This window comes from Pelobates fuscus, chromosome 2 (assembly GCF_036172605.1).
Source record: "Pelobates fuscus isolate aPelFus1 chromosome 2, aPelFus1.pri, whole genome shotgun sequence".
NCBI classification, from domain to species: domain Eukaryota; kingdom Metazoa; phylum Chordata; class Amphibia; order Anura; family Pelobatidae; genus Pelobates; species Pelobates fuscus.
The window spans coordinates 148,856,340-148,866,092 of NC_086318.1; positions in this window are offsets into that span (position 1 = coordinate 148,856,340).

The window sequence follows — 9,753 nt, forward strand, 5'->3', positions numbered from 1 at the left end:
GTTACAGGCAGACAGTCACACATGCTCAGTTACAGGCAGACAGTCACAGAGCCAAACACACAGTTAAAGGCAGACAGGCAGACAGTCATACACACACTCACAAGCAGACAGTCACACATACTCAATTACAAGCAGTCATACACACTCCATTACAGGCATGCAGACAGTCACGCACGATGATAGGCGCACACACACACTCAGTTAAAGGCAGATAGTCACACATACAGGCACAGGCACACACAACGGCACAGCTACAGCGACACACACAATTGGAGTCACAAACAGGCAGACAGTCACACACACACGCAGGCAGACACACACACACAGGCAGACACACAGTTACGCAGACACACAGGCAGACAGTCACACACAATTGGAGTCACACACAGGCAGACAGTCACACACACACACAGGCAGACAGTCACACACACAGGCAGGCAGTCACACACACAGACACAGTCACACACACAGGCAGGCTGTCATACAGAGAGACAGTCACACGCAGGCAGGCAGACAGTCACACACACACACACAGGCAGGCAGTCACACACACACACAGACTACCTCTTTCCATTATGGCTGGAAGGGGTAGTGGATGCAATTGGTTGTTGGGGAAGCAGGGACGCCTTCCTGCTTCCCTCTTCCTGTGCAGCTTTGGGTATGTATAAGCCCCGCCTCCGCCTCTTGATAAGCCCCGCCCTGTCACTCGTTAAGCCCCACCCCCACTGCCGGAATATTTTTTTTATAGACCCGGGTGGAGAATAATTAATCCTCCACCCGGGTACCTGTTTTAGCTCCCCTGACACCGGCCATGTGTGAGCTGTGTCGGCTGTCAGGGCGCCCCCTGGGCCATGACGGACGCACAGCTCGCACACCCCTAAGGCCGGCCCTGCATGCATTCACACTAGGCTAGCCTTCCAATTCTTTAAGCAGACCTAACTCCTGTTTGGGCTTGTCCGCCCCTTTGGGTGGTTATGGTTATATGATTCGCCACCCACCCTTTTACCCCGTCCATTGACATCCTGCTTCATCGGACACTGCTGTTAGGGGTTATGGATTTACGTGACAGATGAAAGCAAGAGATTAGCATAGGGTATGTGGTTTTTTTATAGCTATATCCTGTGAGTTTCCCTCTCGCACCACCTCCACCAGATACATGACGCTTAGGAGGTATGACTGTTTTAGTGTTTTCTGACAGCATTGAAAGTCATGTTTCAGTGTTTGCAGATTACACAAAACTCTGTAAAATAATACAATGTGAGCAAGATATTACTTTGCTGCAGAGGGATTTGGATAGACTGGGGGACTGGGCACTCAAATGGCAGATGAAATTTTATGTTGAAAAATGCAAAGTTATGCACTTCGGCGTAAAGAATACACAAGCAACGTATACCCTTAATGGAAGCGAATTAGGGATGACACACGAAAAAGGACTTGGGAGTTGTTATAGACAACAAACTGTGCAAAAATGTGCAATGTCAATCAGCAGTGGCTAAGGCCAGTAAGGTATTGTCATGTATGAAAAAGGGCATTCATTCTCGGGACGAGAATATAATTTTGCCTCTTTATAAATCACTGGTAACCCGCATATTTAATATGCTGTGCAATTTTGGGCACATGTTCTAAAGAAGGATATTATGGCACTAGAAAAAGTGCAGAGGCGGGCTACAAAATTAATAAAAGGAATGGAACATATCAGCTATGAAGAAAGGTTAACACATTTAAACCTATTAAGTTTAGAAAAACGTCACCTGAGAGGGGATATGATAACATTATACAAATATATTCGGGGCCAATACAAACCATTGTGTGGAAATCTATTCACAAACCAGACTTTACATAGGACACAAGGTCATGCGTTTAGACTGGAAGAAAGAAGATTTCATGTAACGCAAAGGAAAGTTATTTTTACTGTGAGAACAATAAGGATGTGGAATTCCTTGCCTGAAAAAGTGGTTTTAGCAGAGCCCATACAGATGTTCAAACAGCTACTAGATGCACACTTGCAAAAACAGAATATTCAAGGATATAATCTTTCAATGTAGGGTAATCTGACTGCCATTTCTGGGGTCAAGTAGGAATTTTTTTCCTAGCTTGTTGAAGAATTGGAAGTGCTTCAAACTGGTTTTTTTGCCTTCTTTTGGATCAACAGCAAAAAACAAATGTGAGGAAGGCTGAACTTGATGGACTCAAGTCTCTTTTCAGCTATGTAACTATGTTGATAAGATTATGTAATTAGGCCCATCATAATTGTCAGCACCAGGCCCAAGGGGCTTTTAATCTGGCCATGGCAACAGTACATACAAACACACCTGTATATGTGTACAACAGTACATGCAAACACAAAAACATGGTTACATTGAAACGCACAAACACTACTCACAAATACAAGCCTCCAAGGATGGGCAAATGGTAGATCCCCATGTGACATAGCTTCGTGGAAGTTGTACGATAGATAGGGATCTATCCTTTCGCCACTCTTGCGCTAGAGGGGGCTCAAAAATGTTCTCTACATTAGTTCTGCCACTGAACATGATCAAAGAGGTCACTGTAAACACAGTACTCAGAACAACTCACTTCATTCACTTGAAATACTGAAAAAGACTGGTAAGAAAGGTCAGTCATATCACTGCCTTTTGTAACATTGCTTTGATTGCAATATGATACTGTAATCATCAAAACAGCATATGCTCAGAGCATAAACGAAGGTGCCCTGTCCAGGGCCGGACTGGCCAACCGGGATACCGGGAAATTTCCCGGTGGGCCGCGGCACCTGGGGGCTGCTCTTGCAATGTATGTGCCACCGGGTGGCCGGTCCGGTGGCACATACTCTGAGGGAGCCGGCCGGCGGCCGCATTGCACGCTGGAGCTGCCGGACCGGGTGGCAGCCTCGCCGGTCCGGCGGCACTCCTAATGCTGGGGGCTGAAGGAGGAGGGAGGAGCATGTCTCTGTACCATGCTCCCTCGCGGTTCCCACAATTCACAGCACAGGAACCGCGAGGGAGCATGGTACAGAGACATGCTCCTCCCTCCTCCCTCAGACTCAGCCCCCAGCATTAGAAGTGCCGCCGGACCGGCGAGGCTGTAGCGTGGAACGCGCTGCCCCCCCTGACTCCTCTCAGGTAGGGGGGTGGGGGGTGCAAGAAAGAGACAGAGGGGGAGGGAGAATGGGGGGGTGCAAGAAAGAGACAGAGGGGGAGGGAGAATGGGTGGGGGGTGCAAGAAAGAGAAAGAGGGGGAGGGAGAATGGGTGGTGGGGGGGTGCAAGAAAGAGACAGAGGGGGAGGGAGAATGGGTGGGGGGTGCAAGAAAGAGAAAGAGGGGGAGGGAGAAAGGGTGGTGGGGGGGTGCAAGAAAGAGACAGAGGGGGAGGGAGAATGGGGGGTGCAAGAAAGAGACAGAGGGGGAGGGAGAATGGGTGGGGGGTGCAAGAAAGAGAAAGAGGGGGAGGGAGAAAGGGTGGTGGGGGGGTGCAAGAAAGAGACAGAGGGGGAGGGAGAATGGGTGGTGGGGGAGTGCAAGAAAGAGACAGAGGGGGAGGGAGAATGGGTGGTGGGGGGGTGCAAGAAAGAGACAGAGGGGGAGGGTGCAAGAAAGATACAGAGGGGGAGGGAAAATGAGTGGTGGGGGGGTGCAAGAAAGAGACAGAGGGGGAGGGTGCAAAAAAGAGAGGGGGAGGGAGAATGGGTGGTGGGGGGTGCAAGAAAGAGACAGAGGGGGAGAGAGAATGGGTGGTGGGGGGGTGCAAGAAAGAGACAGAGGGGGAGGGTGCAAGAAAGAGACAGAGGGGGGTGCAAGAAAGAGACAGAGGGGGAGGGAGAGTGCCACAGGGAAAGGAGGGAGAATAGAGAGACAGAGGGGGGAGAATAGAGAGACAGAGGGGGAGGGAGAGTGCCACAGGGAAAGGAGGGAGAAAGAGGCAGAGGGAAGAGATATGTGGGAGAGAGAGAGAGACACATGGAAAGGGGGGAGAGAGACAGAGGGGAAGAGATGTGTGGGGGAGAGAGAGACCACAGGGAAAGGGGGAGACAGAGACAGAGGGGAAGAGAGAGACAGGGAGAAAGGAGAGAGACACACAAGGGGAGGGGGAAGAGAGAAACAGAGGGAGAAAGGAGAGACACACACAAGGGGATGGGGAGAAAGGCAGAGGGGGAAGAGAGAGACTGGGAAGGAGAGGGGAGACTCCTCCCCCCTCCCCCACGAGGCTCTCCCCTGGTGGTCGCAGTGTTGAGAGTGAACTCTAGCCCCATAGACACACTACCCCCACACACACACACCATACACATGCACACATTGCCCCCCACACACATTCACAGCCCCCCACACACACATTCACAGCACCCCCCATACACACATTTCCCCACACACCCTACGCATTCACACACTACACCCCCCCACACACACACATACACTGAACCTTTCACACACACCCTACGCATTCACACACTACACCCCCCCCACACACACACACACACACACATACACTGAACCTTTCACACACACACTGCACCCCTCACACATTGCACCACTGCTCCTATACCCTACTACAGCCCCATATCCCAGCAGACCCCAGGTAAGTTGTCAAACTGTTCTTAACCCCTTAAGGACCAAACTTCTGGAATAAAATGGAATCATGACATGTCACACATGTCATGTGTCCTTAAGGGGTTTTAAACGGTTTGACTTCTTACTCTGTGAAGGGGTCCCGGCACTCCTTGCACCATAACCACTACACAGAGCAGTACTGGTTATTGTGCATGGATTTTTTTCTTTAAATAATCTACAAGTGCCCCTCCCGGGATCAGGCTCTGGATCCTCCAATGGTATATGACATGTATATTAATGTGTTTATTAGTTATATACATATATATATATATATATATATATATATATATATGTTAAAAGGCCTGAACTTGTGGAGGCCTGAATTTGTGGGAGGAGTAAGTCCCCTACTTAAACTCCCAGCCCCTACTCACCTCTGCCTTTCAGCTGATTGTTTTGTCCCCATAGCAACCAGCACTTCCTGTCCAGTTTCCCTCCAGAATTTTTTCCTGTTTCCAGCAGTCAGACGTCCTGACCAGTCCTCCGTCCGTTTGAGGCCTTCCACTCGGTTCCCGGTCAAGGTACCCGGTTTCCGGTCACGAGACCGGCACGTTCACGTAAGTTAGGCGTAGGAAATAGCGCCCCGCTATTTCCCGCCGTTTGGGCCTAAAAACGTAGGGGTAGGCTCCCTCTATCATATTCGTACAAATACACGCTTTTTTAACCGATTTCAGTGTTCACGCCAAAACAGACGAACGCTCGGCACTTTATCACTGCTTTTACATATTCGTACGGAAACTACCTAATCTATTATTATTTATATACACAGTAATATTATTACGGGCATTCTCTTATTTCCGTTTGGTCACCCAGGACCAATCTATTTTGTACGATTAAAACACAAACACCTTGCTCTAAATCCATATTCGGCTTGTTCTTATTCAAATAGGCTACAGTATGCACTAAGTTCTATTTCACGAATTCTACTTTTCTTTACGTATATTCCCTGTTCGGTCATATTGCTACTGATACCTTTTTTTTGTCAGTTTGGGGATATAATTAGCTTGTTTAAAAATCTGCCTTGTGATTTTCTTTCTATGTTAACCAGTTAATTTGTTTTACTACTTTTTAAAATATCCACGTCTATCATAAACGTATGGTTTCTATACACTGGCTCGTCACAAACTTCAAATGCAACAGTCAGGATAAAATAGTACTGCAGTTTATTGTCACTTTCCACAATATATACAAGGTTGTGCTCTCCCACAAAATAAAACAAAAAGAAAATAAATCCTACTCCAACTTGGAGACTTACTAAACAGTGTTACTAACTATCCAACTGGCCAGCTAATCTAGTTCCCAGTTTTAAACAAAATGAAATACAGCACTTTAAGCAGGTTTCACACAGTACCTTTGTCTCAGGCTTAACTGCCTCCTCTCTCCCAGCTGTTAGACTCTCTGATGTCTTCAGAGGCTAACCTTTTAAAACCCTAGTGCTGGTTAATTACATTCACCTGGTATATAACATTCAAGGGGTGACTCCCACCAATTAACCCCATCATGCTGGGAATAGAGAGCACTCCAATCTATTACTAACATAGAAAGCCTCTCTGACCTTGCCACAACACATATTTACCTATTAAACACTTCATTTTGTCACATATACTAATAAATACTGTTTATAAACACAATATCCGGCACATAAACGTCTGTACTATTCATTTTCCATATAATCACGCTGTCACATATTTTTGGCTTTACAGACTGCATCGGTTTCTCGCTTTTTCTGCGCTAAAGTTGTTTATTTCAAGGTCTTTTATTACAGGAACAGGTATTGTATTTTATCACTTTGCATTATAAAGCCATAGGCCTAAAATGTTTACATATTGGGTTTTATTACTTACCTCCACACCTGTCGCTAACTATGGAATTTTTCTTTGGTTAACCCTTAGCTCCAGTATTATTCTAGGCTTCCCCCGGTTCTACACAGTTAAACCGTTTCACATAACGTAATTTCTTTATGTCAAACCAAGGTATAGTTCACAACTCGTTTGTTACTACACCTCATATAAAACCTATCACGGTCTCAAGTTCATTACTACTTTTCCACAGGCTTACGCCCACGGTACGTTAATTCTTTACTATTATTTCTACTCAGACATACGGTCATACAGCCATCAGGCTCCGGAAAACACCAAAACCTGACCCGGTACTCAGCCATACCTTCAGGTACTTACGTCTATACCCAAATACGTCCAATCGTCACCCCAAGGCCTCATCCAGCCTTCTCACAAATATCTATTTCAGCCCAGTCACACACTTAAACCTTCCAGATCCCTCAATGCAGGATCTCACGTTGCGCCCCTAACAAACAACCTACTCCCAATTCAAATCATACGCCACCACGATACGCATAAATACGTCAACATCTGTCTTAAAGCCTCAGGACTCTTCCTCAAGGACAGCATAAGACGAGACTTACCACACTTATTACCACCAGAAGGTTCCAGATACCATTCGCAAGAAGTCAAGGTTAGTATCTACACAACATTCCAGTCCTCTCACCTTATCCTTAAATATACAATCGAACTGGCTACAGGGTCTAGGCTAATGCCTTAGCGCACCCTATCAGAAAACCCGTCCCAGCGAGGCCTTCCATCCCCCCCCACCTCAACACGGAGGTACGGCCCCACGCCCAAATCATAGTTACAAGCCTCGCATGCCCTACTACAGGGCGCTAGTCAGGGCCTCACCTGTCACGGCCACACGTTTTGATTTCTCTCTACTGTCACCGAGAGGCCAACATCCCGCCACCACGTCTGTGGCAACTACGTCATAAGCCAAATCATAGGTAGAGCCTCTCACCGCCACTTGGCATTAGCAGGGCCTCACCTATCCAAACATTCAACAGTTAAGTTTTTTGCTTTGGCATCTAGCATTACAGTCCAGTTCTTCCATATACACCACCCCACATACCCCGCCTACTTACCTTACGCCCCTTCTAATATATCTTTCACATAATCATTCCTTTTAGAATGTCCCAAGAACCTATTCCAACCAAAGAATTGACAGAAGAAACTCCATTCACGCCTACCAGACCCGGGTCTCCAGGCGAATCACTCACTCTTTCAACCCCCACGTCCTTGAGAGCATGGACTATTCCCAAAATTACGGCCGAGCTTAGGCTCAGGGGAATCCCCTTTCCGGCCACAGCTAGGAAGGCTGAACTTTATAGGCTACTTACTCACCAAGCCCCCGAGCCCAGGCCAGGGACTAGCTCTCAAGGACAACCACCAAGCAACAGCACGGCCACCCAGGATACCCTGGCAGAGATCTTGGCCAATCTACAGACCCTCAATAGCAGGCTATCTAAGGTGGAAAGCGCCATCTCCTCCCCAGGTACTACCACGGTAGTCCCAGTCGCTTTCACGGCTGTACCTACTATACCAACATGCCCTCCTATACTCCCCCCTCCAGCACCGGGCACAGCCATTACACCATTTGAGTCACCAGCACACTCCGTCCCTGACTCTATCAGGAAAGATATCCTAGACGGGAAGGATGTGTGTCTGGTGTCCTTGCTCATAGCCTCACAGGATGTACTTGAGAACAAGGCATTCAATTACGGTGATATCTCTGTGGTGCTCAAGACAAGGGATCCCAGGCTTAATCATCTGGTGGATTATCTCACCACAGGGTTCACTAAAGGGTTTCTCACGGGTATTGTAGCCATTCCCCCAGGTACACTAGAATGCCCTAATCTCCAGTCAGCACGTTTAGACCCAGTCTCCATAGACACTCTCATTGCCTCTGAAATCACCAACGGTTTCATGATCGGCCTCTTCACCATTCTCCTCTTGGCGCACTAACCCCATTGGTATTGCTATTCACAAATATTCTAAAAAAATAAAAAAATAAAAACAAACAAAAAAAAAAAAACGTCTAATTATTGATTTATCGGCACCGCACTCCTCTTTTGTTCCAAGCATAAACGCACTCATTCCAGCAGACGAATTCTCACTTCAGTACGTAACCATCGACGACGCCATACAGTCCATCATATCATCTGGTAATTGACCCTGGCTTAGCAAAACGGACATCACAAACGCGTTTAAATTACTACCCATGCACCCCTCACTCTGGCACTTACATGGTGTTAAATGGCGAGGGAAATATTACTTCTCTACATGACTCACTTTCGGTTCTCGAAGCAGCCCCAAACTGTTCGACATTTAGCAGAGTCACTATGCTGGCTGCTTCTGAACGTCACCAGGTGTCACTCCGTTATCCACTACCTCAATGACTTTTTACTAATAGAGCCAGGGTCACCTTCACCCACAGCAATCAGAAGCACTACTGCACTATTTTCCACACTTGGAGTCCCTTTGTCCACAGCCAAAACTATAGGCCCCACAACTAAATTGACCTTTCTGGGGATAGAACTGGACTCGGTTAACCTCAGAGCTAGCCTCCCCCACGACAAACTGTCACGTTTGAGAGGGGAGATGACTTGTTCCTGCGGAATGATGTTTGCACTAGAAAATAACTTCAGTCCCTTCTCGGATCCCTGAACTTTGCGATGCGCATCATTCCGCAGGGAAGGTCTTTCATATCCAGACTCCTTTGCCTGCTGCACGGAGTTCCGGACTCTGGCACAGTTTCTTTGGACCCCCACGCCAAGGCTGACTTAGCTATGTGGGGGAAGTTTTTGAAGGACTGGAATGGAATCTCCATGTTTATTCCCCCTCTCTCCACCTCTTCACCCATCATCCACACAGACGCAGCAGCCAATACCGGTTTTGCAGCCATTTTTGGGAACCACTGGTTCAGGGGCCATTGGCCCACTGATACTGATGCCTTGCCAGGATTCAGAGAGACCTCAGCACTATTTGAAATTTATCCCATTGTGGCGGCCGCACACACCTGGGGTCATCTCTGGTCTGGCAAGGCAGTCAAATGCTACTCTGATAACTCGGCAGCTTGCGAAATCGTGAACAAAGGGCGATCATCTTCCCTGACCATCATGCAGCTGATTCGCAAGCTGACCTGGTTGGCAGCATCCGGCCAGTTTCACTTAGTTTGTTTTCACATCCCGGGTATTCACAACACGGCCGCTGACGCTCTTTCTTGTTCTCAATTTCAGGCATTTTCTCAGGCACTCCCAACGGCTCACCTACAACCATCCAGGACACCACGGTTCCACGATCTAAT